Below are 15284 nucleotides of genomic sequence, written 5' to 3'. Positions count from 1 at the left end.
ACCTCCTCCTTAAATACATTTAGTGACCTAGCTTCCACAACTCTGAGGTAGAGAATTCCAGAGATTCACCACCCTCAGAGAATAAATTCCTTCGCATCTCAGTTTTAAATGTGTGTCCCCTTATTCTGTAACCATGTCCCCCAGTTTGAGATTCCCCCACCAGTGGAAACATATTCTCAACATCTAACTTGTCAAACCCCCTTAGAATCTTATATGTTTCAATAAGATCACCTCTCATTCTTCTAAATTCCAATGAATAAAGGCCTAACCTGTTCAGCCATTCTTGTTAAGACAACCCCTTCATCCCAGGAATCAGCCTAAAGAACCTTTTCTGAACTGCCTCCAAGATAGTATATCCGTCCTTAAATACGGGGACCAAAACTGTACGCCGTACTCCAGATGTGGCCTCACCAACACCCTGTACAGTTGTAACAAGACATCCCTATTTTTAAACTCTAACCCCCTAGTAATAAAGGCCAAAATTCCATTTGCCTTCCTAATTACTTGCTGAACCTGCATGCTAACGTTTTGTGTTTCATGTACAAGAACATCCAGATCCCTCTGTACTGCAGTATTTTGTAGTCTTTCTCCATCTAAATAATAATCTGCCTTTTTATTCTCCCTACCAAAGTGGATGACCTCACACTTTCCCACCTTGAACTCCATCTGCCAAGTTTTTGCCCACTCACTTAACCTATCTATTTCTCTTTGCAGATTCTTTGTGTCCTCATCACAACATGCCTTCCCACCTATTTTTGTATCATCAGCAAATTTGGATACACTACACTCTGTCCCTTCCTCCAAGTCATTAATATAGATAGTAAATAGTTGAAGCCCTAGGACCAATCCTTGTGGCACTCCTCTAGTTACAGCTTTCCAACCTGAAAAAGACCCATTAATCCTGACTCTCTGCCTTCTGTGTGTTAGCCAATCCTCAATCCATGCCAACACATTACCTCCAATACCTTGAGCTCTTATTTTGTGCAATAACCTTTTATGTGGCACCTTATCGAACGCCTTCTGAAAATCCAATTACACTACACCTACCGGTTCCCCTTTATCCACTCTGCTTGTTATATCCTCAAAGAACTCTAACAAATTTGTCAAACATGATTTCCCTTTCAGAAAACCATGCTGACTCTGTTTGATTGCATTATGTTTTTCTAAAGGTCCTGCTATTTCTTCCTTAATAATGGACTCTAGCATTTTCCCAATGACAGATGTTAAGCTAACTGGTCTATAGTTTCCTGCTTTCTGTCTCCCTCCTTTCTTGAATAGGGGCGTCACATTAGCGGCTTTCGAATCCGTTTTTACCCTACCGGAATCCAGCGAGTTTCAGTATACTATGACCAATGCCTCCACTATCTCTGCAGCCACTTCTTTTAAAACCCTTGAATGCAGGCCATCAGGTCCGAACGACTTGTCTGCCTTTAGTCCCATCAGCTTGTCAAGCACCTTTTCCCTCGTGATAGAGATTGCTACAAGTTCCTCCCTCCCATATAAAACTTGCTCATCTATTATTGTTGGGATGTTTATAGTGTCCTCCACCGTGAAGACCAATGCAAAATATTGGTTTAAATTATCTGCGATTTCCCTGTTCCCTGTTATTAATTCCCCAGTCTCATCCTCTAAGGGTCCCACACTTACTTTAGCTACTCTCTTCCTTTTTATACACCCGTTGAAGCTCTTGCTGTTTGTTTTTACATTTCTTGCCAATTTACTCTCAATCAATTTTCTCCCTCTTTATTAGTTTTTTAGTCATCCGCTGCTGGTTTCTAAAAATTCCCAATCCTCTGGCCTACCACTAGCTTTCGCCGCTTTGTACGCCTGTGTTTTTAATTTGATACTCTCCTTAACATCCTTTGTCATCCACGGGTGGTTCATCGTTCTCATCCAGTCCTTCCTTCTAACCGGAATAAATGTTTGCGGAGTGTTATGAAATATCTGATTAAAAATCTGCCACTGCTCATCTATTGACTTTCCCTTTAGTCTATTTTCCCAGCCCGCTTTAGACAACTCTTTCTTCATACCTCTGTAATTGCCCTTGTTTAAGTTGAAGACACTGGTTTGAGACCCAAGTTGATTAGCCTCAAATTGAATTTGAAATTCACCATGTTATGATCACTTCCCCCTACAGGATTCTTAACTACGAGCTCTCTTATTAATCCTACCTCATTACACATTACCAAGTCTAAAATAGCCTGTTCCGGGCAGGTTCTGCAACGTATTGTTCTAAGAAACAATCCCTGATGCACTCTACAAGTTCATCTTCCATGCTACCCTTGCTAATTTGATTTGTCCAGTCTATACGCAGATTAAAATCACCCATGATAATTGTAGTCCCCTTCTTACACACTTCCATTATTTCCTGATTAATACTTTGTCCTACATAGAGGCAACTCCTTGGAGGCCTATAGACCACTCCCATCCGTGATTTATTTTCCTTGCTATTCCTTATTTCCACCCAAACTGATTCTACATCACGGTCTATTACACCTATATCATTACTCACAACTGCACTGATCCCTTCCTTTATTAACAAAGCTACCCCACCTCCTTTTCCTTTCTGCCTATTCTTCCGGAACGTTGAATATCCTTGAACATTGAGTTTCCAGTCCTGGTCATCCTGCAACCACTTCTCTATGATAGCTATCAAATCATATTCATTTATTTCTATTTCTGCCGTCAGCTCATCTATCTTGTTACAAATGCTACATGCATTCAGATAAAGAGCCTTAAGCTTTAACTTTTTACCTACTCTGGTTCTAATTTCTGCTGTACTCTTATGTTTGTATTCTCTGTCCCTTCACTACCCTGCACCTCTGCTCTCTCATTACTTTTCGACTTCTTAAACTTCCCTTCAATTTAACCCTCCCCCCACACTAATTAGTTTAAAGCCTTATCTACAACCCTAGTTATATGATTCGCCAGGACACTGGTCTCAGGATGGTTCAAATGAAGCCCATCCCAACGGAACAGCTCTCTCTTTCCTCAGTACTGGTGCCAGTGTCCCATGAATCAGAACACATTTCTTCCACACCAATCTTTGAGCCACGCATTTACTTCTCTAATCTTATTTACCCTATGCCAATTTGCACATGGCTCAGGTAGTAATCCGGAGTTTATTATCTTTGTGGTTCTGCTTTTTAATTTAGCTCCGAGCTGCTCATAGTCCCTCAGCAGAACCTCTTTCCTAGTCCTACCTATGTCGTTGGTACCTACATGGACCACGACAACTGGATCCTTCCCCTCCCACTCCAAGTTCCACTCTAGCCCAGAAAAGATGCCCTTAACCTTGGCACCAGGTAGGCAACACAGCCTTCGGGACTCTCTATCTTTGCTACAGAGAACAGTATCTATGCCCATAACTATGCTATCTCCTATTGCTACTACATTTCTCTTTTCTCCCCCACTTGAATGGCGCTCTGAACCATGGTCCTGTAAAGGCCTGCTCGGGTCTGCAAAAAAAACCCTGACCGGAGCCCTAAAGAACCACATCCGACCCAAGCCCAACGTGGCCCGAGTCCTTCCACTCTTTCCCGCGCCCGACCCGACCATCAGTTAACTTACCTTCCTTTTCTCACTCTGTTGCTGATCTGCACAAGCTTAAAATAACTATTAAAAAAAACCTTTCTAGTCCAAAAATTAAATTAACATTGGAGCCACTTACCTGTAATAGAGCGTGTCCAACCTGGCCCGACCCGAACCCGAATGCTGGACCTGGAAGTGCAACCCGACCCGAACCCGACATGTTGTCGGGTCCCGTCGGGTTCGGGTCGGGTAGCTGGCCTTTACGGTGCTGGTGCAAAAAGCCAAAGGTAAAACCAATGCACAGTGGAATTAAAGATGGCCAGCGAATGGAGCCAATGAATGCTCTCCTTGAGGTTCTGCTGGTATTATCCAGAATGTACCAGTTTCCTCTTAAAGTGGTGGGAGGGGCAAGATAATGCTGGCACTCAGTAATGCCAACCTGCACCCATTAAACGCACTTGAGATGCTGGAAACCTTTTGTCCCACAACCCTCCACTAACTGGAACATTGCATAGCAGCACAACTGACATCGAAGGATGGTAGAAAACAATCTCAAGGAGCAGGTGGGAGTGTGTTTTAAATGCGCAGATGACAAAAAGGAACTATCAGAGTTTGAGAGATGAGTGAGACTACTAAACCAGTAAACAATTTAAACTACGTGACCCAAAACATTTACTTTGAAAAAAATATTCTTTCACTGTGCAGATTGGTTAATAAAAATGTCATAACTATTTCCTAATTACCCTAGCTAGAAAGGAAAAGCCTTTAATTTATATAGCACCTTTCATGACCTCAAGACATCCCAAAGCACTTCACAGCCAATTAAGTACTTTTGAAATAGTCACTGTTATAATGTAGGAAACAGTAGCCAACAGTAATGTAGGAAACAGTAGCCAATTTGCACACAGCAAGTTCCCACAGTTATGTGACAATTACCAGACTCTGTTGATTGAGGGATAACTCCCCTACACTTCTTGAAAATAATGCCATGGGATCTTTTACGTCCGGCTGAGTGCAAACACGGCCTTGGTTTAGAGCCGCGTCCGAAAGGCAGCACCTCCAACAACGTGGCACTCCCTCAGTACTGCGCTGGAGCGTCAGCCTACATTTTTGTAGTCAAGTTGAAATCCATTGGAAATTTCAGAAAGCTCAATGACTAAATGTACTACCACTGCTGTAATGAACCATGTAGGTTTAATTCTTGTCCTGTGAAAATTTTGCAGATATCAGCCATTATCCTGTAAAAAAAATAAACTCATTCTAATCAACATAGCCAGAGCTTTCACCCGCACTCAGGCCCATCCACCCATCACCCTGCCTTATGAAGCTCCACTCTCTCTTCATGATTCAGCAAATGGGCAAGATTTTCAACCATGCCTTCAGACTCCTGCATGTTCTTACCCCATCCTATCCCAGCCATCCTCTACAGACACACACCCCCACACATTCACTTTACACAAGCTTTTATCACTGCTCCATCACCACTGGCCACTGTGTCCCACTGTTTGGAATGCTCTCTCCCACAAAACTCCCTTGTCACTGTCCTCCCTCTCTTCAGGTGCTTCAAAACCCTTCTCTTCAAAATGTGCTTTTTCCCCCAAACACACACGCTTTGTCTTTCACCCTTCTGACCCGAGCTTCTTTGCACACCATCCTATAAAGTACTTGGAGAACTCTGGGTGCACGTGAGGTGTTGAAGTATTGTAAAAGTCTGCTCAGGTCAGGGAATAAAAACCCGACCCGAACCAGACAGGACCACATCGGACCCGAGCCCGACCCAGCCCTGAGTCCCTCCAATTTTTCCCGCGCCCGACCCAACTACCGGGATGTTCCCTTTACTTACCTTGTGGCTCCCAATCTTCAGGAAGCTGCAGCATGAGCATGATGACATCATAGAGAAGCTCATTCGCTCACTGCGCAGACTCAGTTTCCTTCTTTGACATCCCGGACTCCCAGCTCAGGTAGGTTTTTTACTTTTAACACTTCTTGCTGCGTGTGTCTGACCCAGACCCAGCCCGACCCGAGCCAAACCCAACACGTCATCGGGTCCCATCGGGTACGGGTCAGGTAGCAGGCCTTTATGCTATAGTAATGCAAGTTATCATAACTGAAAGTGCATTGCAATTTCATTAAGGAAACACAGCTACATTAACAAACATCTGATTAACTAAATGTGAACAAAATCGAAAAGTACCAATGAGGAATGGACAATCAGCAAAAAAAGCAATTTTTTTTTTTGAAAGCTAGCACTCAAATTCAACCAAATAATTTCTTCAGTTTTAGGCTGTCAAGTTTCCTTTTCCACTCAAGCCAATGTAGATAGCTAAAAAAACAGGAAAAATGGAAAATCATTTTGAAAAATAATCACTATAAACTTATCTATTAAATTGGCTTGTTTGCAAAAGTCTACATAGGTCTTCCTTTCGATGCTTGGTTGAGAATTTTCACCTGGCTTAATGAGGGAATGAAAGATGCATCAGAGAAGCATCATGTTTCTGTGGAACTACAACATTTATAGTATACCATATCAGGCAGAAAAAATACAAATAAAATATAGCAAATATAGTCAAATTATCAAAGAGATTCCAATTTTCTGCATTATATTTAGTCAAAACTATTCAATAAAAAATCTTGAATTGAAGACATGTTTGTGGTTGAGTTTTGTTTTTGCATTGTTGAGAGGAACTAATGTTTATGCTGGGACCAGACAGAGATGTTGATCAGGCACTTTTGACATTGGTCTCAGACACTGCAGTTGAAGTTGGTCAGTGAGCCAGATCTCAGCAATGGTGATGACTACTTTTTCTATGGTGATCACTGAAGACTCAAAAAGCCTCCCTGGGTATTGCCACATCCAACGACAGCTTCAGCAAGAGTTATGAAGTCAATGTGGGAATAAATAAAAAGTCATTAAATAACTGAGAGAGATCTGAGGAAGGATAAAGAAATAAATAAAATGTATGACTCTTTAGGAAATATTGCCAGTTTACCATAGAAGGCTAACTGATAATGGGAAGTCTTAAGGAAGAAAAGCAGTTGCGATAGAGAAAAAAGGATCAACATCTGATGCAGAGGAAGACAGGGCTATGGGAAGGTAGAACAGTGGGGTTAGTTTTGGATTGTTTCAGCAAAAAGCTGGTACAAACACGATGAGCTTAACTGCCTCCTCTGTGGTATAAACTTCTATGCTTTCTGAAGTTATTTATAGCTTATGTCAAATTTTGTGAAGTGTTTGATAAATAGTGTTACAAATATATCTGTGAGGTTTGCCTCTTGGTATCAGTAAGGTATGTAATACTTTTACCTTGTAAAATGATGTATCGCTTCAGTAAATTTGCTGCACTCGTGGCGGTCTATTACTGCCACATTTAGGCTGCAAGACCACATAGAGGGTCCCATGCTATTGATAAGCAGTGTGATGTGACATCGATCAGTAGTAATTACAAGCTCATATATATGAAAATGTGTTCTTGCATTACATTAACAGCTGCATTTATATAGTGCTTTTAATGTAGTAAGATATCCCAAGGTGCTTCTCAGGAGTGTTATCAAATAAATTCGACACCGAGCACACAAGATATTAGGACTAAAGAGGTAAGCTTTAAGGAGTGTCTTAGATGTTTTAACAAGCTATAAAAGAACTTTTACATTAAAACTTAGAATGTAGGAAAAGGAGGTGGTCATTCATTTTCTTGAGTCTGCTCCACTGTTCAACTAGATCAAAGGCTTATCTGTGCCCCAACTCTATTTACCCACCTTTGATCCATGTCCCTTGATACCCTTACCTAACAGCCCTGCAAATTTCAACTGACCCAGCATCCACAGCCTTTTGGCTGGGGGTGGAATTCCATATTTCCACTATCCACTTCGTATCATTTTGATTCTTGCAGACTAAATGCTAATCCAACATTTGGCATTTAAACGGCTAAATCTGGCCACATTATTCGGCAGATAGAATAACAAAGCTAAATTTAAGTCTAAATCGGAGGGAGAGATTCACGGAGGCCAGTGTCCCCAAATTTACACTGTGTAAAACTGGTTATAGTCTCTGGAGTCTACTGTATACTCTAGTGTATACGCCCCATCAGTCTACTCTCAATCATCAGTAAAGTGATGGAAGGTATCATCAACGTCATCAAGCAGCACTTGCTTAGTAATAACATGCTCAGTGACGCTCAGTTTGAGTTCCGACAGTGCCACTCAGCTCCTGACCTCATTACAGCCTTGGTTCAAACATGGACAAAAGAGCTGAACTCAAGAGGTGAGGTGACAGTGACTGCCCTTGGCATCAAGGCAGCATTTGACCGAGTATGGCATCAAGGAGCCCCAGCAAAACTGAAGTCAATGGGAATCAGGGGGAAACTCTCCACTGGTTGGAGTCATACCTAGCGCAAAGGAAGATGGTTGTGGTTGTTGGAGGTCAATCATCTCAACTCCAGGAAATCACATCACTGCAGGAGTTCCTCAGGGTAGTGTCCTAGACCCAACCATCTTCAGCAGCTTCATCAATGACCTTCCTTCAATCATAAGGTCAGAAGTGGGGATGGTCGCTGATAATTGCACAATGTTCAGCACCATTCGTGACTCTTCAGATACTGAAGCAGTCCGTGTAGGAATGCAGCAAGACCTGGACAATATCCAGGCTTGGGCTGATAAGTGGCAAGTAACATTCACGCCACACAAGTGCCAGGCAATGACAATCTCCAACAAGAGAGAATCTAGCCATCTCCCCTTGACATTCAATGGCATTACCATTGCTGAATCCCCCACGACCAATATGCTCGGGGCTACCATTGATCAGAAACTGAACTGGAGTAGCCATATAAATACCCTTGTGACAAGAGCAGATCAGAGGCTGGGAATTCTGCGATGAGTAACTCACCTCCTGATTCCCCAAAGCCTGTCCACCATCTACAAGGCACAAGTCAGGAGTGTGATGGAATATTCTCCACTTGCCTGAATGGGTGCAGCTCCAACAACACTCAAGAAGCTCGACACCATCCAGGACAAAGCAGCCTGCTTGATTGGCACCCTATCTACAAACATTCACTCCCTCCACCACCGACGCACAGTGCCAGCAGTGTGTACCATCTGCAAGATGCACTGCAGCAACACATCAAGGCTCCTTAGACAGCACGTTCCAAACCCGTGACCTCTACCAACTAGAAGGACAAGGACAGCAAATGCATGGGACCACCACCTGCAAGTTCCCCTCCAAGCCACACACCATCCTGACTTGGAACTATATCGCCGTTCTTTCACTGTCGCTGGGTCAACATCCTGAAACTCCCTTCCTAACAGCGCTGTGGGTGTACCTACCCCACATGGACTGCAGCAGTTCAAGAAGGCAGCTCAACAGCACCTTCTAAAGGGCAATTAGGGATGGGCAATAAATGCTGGCCTGGCCAGTGATGCCCACATCCCATGAGTGAACGAATAAAAAACCATGGCTGAGCAATAAAATGGCAATCTTGCCAGCAAGATCCATATCCCGAGAATGAATTTAAAAAATAGACAACACAAGGTTTAACTGAACTCCTTCATGGCCAGCAACAATGCTGCAGAAACATTCAATACAGTACTATGTTCTGGGAGCTGGTCTTTAATATATATTTAAATCAGGCTCCTGCAGTGCAATTGGGAGCCTGATTTAAAATTAAAGCTTTATGACTCCCTCGATAGAGGCTATTTTTTGATGAGTTGGTCAGCTCTGAAACTCAGCATTGGGAGCTGCAGCTATCTAATGGGCTTTCCCACAAGCTAATTATGGGTGACTATTTCAAGTTCTCCAAACTCTTCGTAAGCTGCAGTTACGTAGTTAAATTGCCACTTCTTTTGGGTGTAACTCGATACAAGACTGCCATTATTACCACTAAGCACGCTAAAGCCATGAAGTGCGAGGCACCCTCTCAAGCAGAGCTCACTATACGACAAAACTCGATGAAATTGCACATATTTTGTGAGCAAGATACAGCAAAAAAACAAAACTGCCCATAAAAATCATTTGCTGAACTTCCCTGGAAGCCAATGTTGCTGTTTTGCTTTTCACTTGTGCAGAGTCTAAAAAGGTTTGCCAATGGAAGAACTAAGTTGCTATGGCTTTGTCCGCAAACACCTCAGATTTCACATTCTCAACTTGTCTTTAAACCCCTCCAAGTCTTGTCTTGGTCTCTGTAGTGCTCCAAACCCACCCCTCACCAAAACTTTCTATTCTAACAACAATTTGTATTTATCTAATTTACATAGTCCTTTAACATAGTAAAACGTCCCATTGACACCAACCCACTAAGGAGATATTAGGACAAAAGACCAAAAGCTTAGTCAAAGGAGCTAGGTTTTAAAGTGTGTATTAAAGAAGGAAAGAGAGGTGGAGAGATTTAGGGAGGGAATTCCAGAGCTAAGGGCTCAGCAGCTGAAGACAACGTTGCAGGTGGTGGAGTGATTAAAATCGAAGATGCTAAAGAGGCTATAAATGGGGGAGTGCGGGTATCTCAGAGCTCTGGGGCTGGAGAAGATTACAGAGATAGGGAGGGGAAAGATCATGAAGGGATTTTAAAACAAGGGTGAACATTTTTAAAATCAGGGCCTTGCTTAACCAGGAGTCAATGTAGGTCATTGAGCAGAGAGGTGATGGGTGAACAGGACTTGATGTAAGTTAGGACACAGTCTCAAGTTTACAGAGGATTGACGGTGGGAGGCCCAACCATCTTCAGCTGCTTCATCAATGACCTTCCTTCAATCATAAGGTCAGAAGTGGGGATGTTCGCTGATGATTGCACAATGTTCAGCAGCATTCGTGACTCCTCAAATACTGAAGCAGTCTGTGTAGAAATGCAGCAAGACCTGGACAATATCCAGGCTTGGGCTGATAAGTGGCAAGTAACATTCGCGCCATACAAGTGCCAGGCAATGACCATCTCCAACAAGAGAGAATCTAACCATCTCCCCTTGACATTCAATGGCATTACCATCGCTGAACCCCCACTATCAACATCCTAGGGGCTACCATTGACCAGAAACTGAACTGGAGTAGCCATATAAATACCGTGGCTACAAGAGCAGGTCAGAGGCTAGGAATTCTGCGATGAGTAACTCACCTCCTGACTCCCCAGAGCCTGTCCATCATCTACAAGGCACAAGTCAGGAGTGTGATGGAATACTCTCCACTTTCCTGGATGGGTGCAGCTCCAACAACACTCAAGAAGCTCGACACCATCCAGAACAAAGCAGCCCGCTTGATTGGCACCCCATCTACAAACATCCACTCCCTCCACCACCGATGCACAGTGGCAGCAGTGTGTACCATCTACAAGATGCACTGCAGCAACGCACCAAGGCTCCTTAGACAGCACCTTCCAAACCCGCGACCTCTACAAACTAGAAGGACAAGGGCAGCAAATGCATGGGAACACCACCACCTGCAAGTTCCCCTCCAAGTCACACACCGTCCTGACTTGGAACTATATCGCCGTTCCTTCACTGTTGCTGGGTCAAAATCCTGGAACTCCCTCCCTAACAGCACTGTGGGCATACCTACACCACATGGACTGCAGCGGTTCAAGAAGGCAGCTCACCGCCACCTTCTCAAGGGCAATTAGGGATGGGCAAGAAATGCTGGCCTGGCCAGTGACGCCCACATCCCATGAATGAATTTTAAAAAAAGAGTGCGTTGGAATAGTCAAGTCTAGCGGTAACAAAAGCACAGAAGAGTGTTTGAACAGCCGATGAGCTACGGTAGTCGGATGTTACAGATGTGCAAATAGGTGATCTTAGTGATAGTGTGGATATGGGGTCAGAAGCTCAACTTGGCTCAAATATGATGCCAAGGTTGTGGACAGTCTGGTTCTGACTCAGACAGCTGGCAGCAAGAGACTCCAGACCTTTATGCATTTCCCTTTGGCTGCCGTTTAGGCCCTGCACTCAAATTTTCTCCCAAAACGCTACAGACTATCTACCTCAACTCCTTTAAGACCCTCTGAAAAATCATGTTGGCCAAGCTTCTAGTCACTCATCCTAATTTTTCCTTTTTGCTTGGCACCCATTATACCCTCGCAACTCTTTTGGAGGTTTTTAAAGGTGCTGCATTAATGCAAGTTGTTGCACTCTGACAAATAGACTGGATAGGTTTGTTTTTAAATAGAAAAATAGTAAATAGAAATTGCAACAATGCATTCTTACCAAATCTGTGTTGCCAACCCTTCACAAATTGCTGAAGATGTCAGGGCAGGTTGAGAATGGGGTTTAATCATATGGGATCCTGGGAATAATAAATAGTGGCATAGAGTACAAAAGCAAGGAAGTTATGATGAACCTTTGTAAAACATTGTGTCCAATTCTCAGTATCACACCTTAGGAAGGATGTGAAGGCTTTAGAAAGAGTGCAGAAAAGATTTACGAGAATAACTCCAGGGATGAGAGACTTCAGTTACATGGACAGATTGGAGAGGCTCTGTTGTTCTCCCTCGAGGAGGTTGAGCAGAGATATGATAGAACTGTTCAAAATCATGAGGGGTCTAGACAGAGTAGATCGAGAGAAAGTGTTCCCATTGGCGCAAGGGTCAAGGGCCAGAGGACACTGATGTAAGGTGATAGGTGAAAGAATCAACGGTGACATGAGGAAAAACTTATTTACATAGCGAATGGTTAAGATCTGGAATGCACTGCTTGAGTGTGTGGTGGAGGCAGATACAATCAGGGCTTTCAAAAAAGTACCCGAAAATAAAAAAAATTGCAGGGCTACGGGGAAAAGCTGGAGGATTGGGACGAGCTACATTACTCCTGCAGAAAGCCAGCACATGATCAGTCGAATGGCCTCCTTCTGTGCTGTTGACATTCCATGATGTGTTACAGCCGACATGGCAAGAATTTAATTTAAAGGGACAGGAGTTCTGGTTATGATCAAGCAAAACTGTCACGTCAGCTGTGGCCCTGTTGATAAACCTCTGGCTCAGAGATGAGAGTTCTATGAGTTGAAGTCCCACTCCAGGGCTTCAGCACAAAAATTAAGGCGGATACTCCAGTGGAGTACTAGGGAGTACTTTACTGTTGGAGGTGCTATCTTTCTGGTAAGATGTTCAACCGAGGTCTCGTCTGCCCTCTTAGGTGGGCGTAAAAGATCCCATGGCATTGTTTTGAAGAGCAGGGGTGATATCCCTAGTGTTCTGGCCAATATTTATCCCTCAAACATCATTACAAAAGCAGTTTATCAGGTCATTGTCACATTGCTGTTTGTGGGACCTTGCTGTGCACAAATTGGTTGCCACTTTCCTTCATGACTATAGTCACTGCTCTTCAAAGGTACTTCATTGGCTGTAAGGCACTTCGGGACATCCTGTGGTTGTGAAAGGCGCAGTAGAAATGCAAGTCTTTCTTACTTTAAAGCATTATGTTGAACTCTTCAAAAATAAAACTGTCTCATCCCTCGCCAATGTTACATCATGAGTGAATTATTTTATGTATTTAAACTACTCAAAATAGTACATCGAGCCACTGATTTTAGGAAAAACATGCTGTGAACCTCATCATTAAGGCAAAATAAACAAACACTTTCACTGTAATCAGCTACACATTTAGTTTGCAAGACCTCACACCCAGGCTTGCGATGCAGATTTTTTACTCCTTAGACTCCAGTTAAAAATGGATTTTACATAATGGCAAGATTAGTCATACTCAAAATTGCTTGTATAGAACGCATTCTCAAAATCAAGGTCCTCTCTCAGGAGAATGACACTGAAGTCCGACTCCACAGGACTCATCCTGTGGGTAAGTAAGGTGCTGGAACCTGTGCAAGTGGCCCCCTCTGACTGGGTGGGGAGGAGGGGGGGGGGGGGGGGAGAGCAGGGGGGGGGTGCGGACTGGGTGGGCGGGAGCAGTGGTTTGACAGGTCGGGGGAGGAAGCTGGGGGTTGCCGGAAACCGGGAGAGGGCGGGGGGTACAGAGGGGGCAGGCGCAGCGTGGGTAGCAGAGGGGGCGGGGCGGTGACAGAGGGGACGGGGCGGGGGCGGCAGGGGCGAGGCGGGGAGACCGCGGGGGGGGGGGGGGCTGATGGGGCGGGGGGACCGTGGAGGGGGGGGCCGACGGGGCAGGGGGATCGCGGGGGGGGGGGCTGACGGGGCGGGGGGGCTGACGGGGCGGGGAGATCGCGGGGGGGGCTGACGGCGCGGGGGGGGAGACGGGGTGGGGGAATCGCAGGGGGGACTGACGGGGCGGGGGGAATCGCTGGGGGGGGGGCTGATGGGGCGGGGGGATTGCTGGGGGGGGCTGACGGGGCGGGGGGATGGCTGGGGGGGGAGAATCACTGGGGGGGGCTGACGGGGTGGGGGTATCGCTGGTGGGGGGATGACGGGGCAGGGGGATCGCTGGGGGGGGGGCTGACGGGGCGGGGGAGACGGGGCGGGGGGATCACGGGGGAGGGAGAGACGGGGCTGGGGGAACGCTGGGGGGGCTGACGGGGCGGGGGGATCGCGAGGGGGAGCTGACGGGGCGGGGGGATCGCGAGGGGGAGCTGACGGGGCGGGGGGATCGCGAGGGGGAGCTGACGGGGCGGGGGGATCGCGAGGGGGAGCTGACGGGGCGGGGGGATCGCGAGGGGGAGCTGACGGGGCGGGGGGATCGCGAGGGGGAGCTGACGGGGCGGGGGGATCGCGAGGGGGAGCTGACGGGGCGGGGGGATCGCGAGGGGGAGCTGACGGGGCGGGGGGATCGCGAGGGGGAGCTGACGGGGCGGGGGGATCGCGAGGGGGAGCTGACGGGGCGGGGGGATCGCGAGGGGGAGCTGACGGGGCGGGGGGATCGCGAGGGGGAGCTGACGGGGCGGGGGGATCGCGAGGGGGAGCTGACGGGGCGGGGGGATCGCGAGGGGGAGCTGACGGGGCGGGGGGATCGCGAGGGGCTGATGGGGCGGGGGGATCGCAGGGGGGGGCTGATGGGGCGGGGGGATGGCGCGGGGGCTGATGGGGCGGGGGGATGGCGCGGGGGCTGATGGGGCGGGGGATCGCCGGGGGGGGCTGACTGGGGGGGGGGTGAGGGGGCTGACTGGGGTGGGGGGGGGAGAGAGGGGGCTAACTGGGGGGGGGGAGAGGGGGCTGACTGGGGGGGGGGTGAGGGGGCTGACTGTGGGGGTGGGGGAGAGGGGGGGTTGTATGGTGGGGGGTTGCATGGTGGGGGCGGGTGGAGGTGACCGGACGTTGTGCGACCGGGGTGTGTTGGGGGGGTGGGGGGTGGCTGATCAGGGGTCTTACTCTCGGTCCCTCTATCATCCCCCACTCCTCAGGGGCGGCCACTTCGCTTGCCCGGCTTTGTCGGAATGCACCCGGAACTCCTGGTCCCTGCTCCCCCTCGAGCCTCTTACCTGCTCCATACGGCAGGGCCAAGTGTCCCGATTCCGCTAACAAATCCTTTCTCTCCGGCTCCAGCACAAACTTTGGGAACCCACGCGACGTCAGTACGTAACTCTCAACAAAACGTCAGTACGCAACTCCCACACGTTGTACGCAGATTAGCCGTTATTCAGGAGCACAGGGCGCGGGAAGTGGTGTGTACACAGGGTGTGTGTGTACACGGGGCGCGGGAAGTGGTGTGTACACAGGGTGCGGGGAGTGGTGTGTGTGTACACAGGGTGCGGGGAGTGGTATGTACACAGGGTGTGTGTGTACACAGGGTGTGTGTGTACACAGGGTGCGGGGAGTGGTGTGTACACAGGGTGTGTGTGTACACAGGGTGTGTGTGTACACAGGGTGCGGGGAGTGGTGTGT

General features: G+C 47.1%; 1 protein-coding gene across 2 annotated transcripts in view; it reads right to left on the bottom strand.

The window, feature by feature from the left end:
- The window catches only part of reck (reversion-inducing-cysteine-rich protein with kazal motifs), a 223797-nt gene extending 208831 nt beyond the window's left edge, over nucleotides 1-14966 (bottom strand). The window contains exon 1 of one of the 2 annotated variants that reach the window (XM_068032209.1): nucleotides 14882-14966. The gene's annotated coding sequence lies outside the window, so the exon portion shown is untranslated. The remainder of the gene's footprint in view (nucleotides 1-14881) is intronic. The other variant, XM_068032210.1, reaches the window with a different exon arrangement.
- Between the last annotated feature and the right edge of the window lie 318 nt (nucleotides 14967-15284).

This window comes from Heterodontus francisci, chromosome 5, assembly GCF_036365525.1.
Source record: "Heterodontus francisci isolate sHetFra1 chromosome 5, sHetFra1.hap1, whole genome shotgun sequence".
NCBI classification, from domain to species: Eukaryota; Metazoa; Chordata; class Chondrichthyes; order Heterodontiformes; family Heterodontidae; genus Heterodontus; species Heterodontus francisci.
Note: the sequence above shows the minus strand (reverse complement) of the source record. Positions and strands in the feature narration are given on the sequence as shown.